Below are 247 nucleotides of genomic sequence, written 5' to 3'. Positions count from 1 at the left end.
CAGGCTTGGCACGGCCAGAAGAGCTCAAGGTCGGAAGCCCCCGGGACGCCCCTCTGCCTCTGCAGGGTCTGAAATTGCTTCTCCTTCCCCAGCCCACCGCTCTCCCCGTGCTCTCCCCCCTCCGTGGCGGAGTGGAGCCAGTCCCTGGCAAAGGGGTGCTCCAGGGCCCCGTGGCACAGGCAGCAGCTGGGAGGAGCTCCCCGGGCTGACTCTCACCGATGTCGTAGGCCTTCCTGGGCACCACGCT

Source organism: Merops nubicus, unplaced genomic scaffold, assembly GCF_000691845.1.
Source record: "Merops nubicus isolate BGI_N331 unplaced genomic scaffold, ASM69184v1 scaffold34550, whole genome shotgun sequence".
NCBI classification, from domain to species: domain Eukaryota; kingdom Metazoa; phylum Chordata; class Aves; order Coraciiformes; family Meropidae; genus Merops; species Merops nubicus.
The sequence above is the reverse complement of the archived record's forward strand: the minus strand, read 5'-3'. Positions refer to the sequence as shown.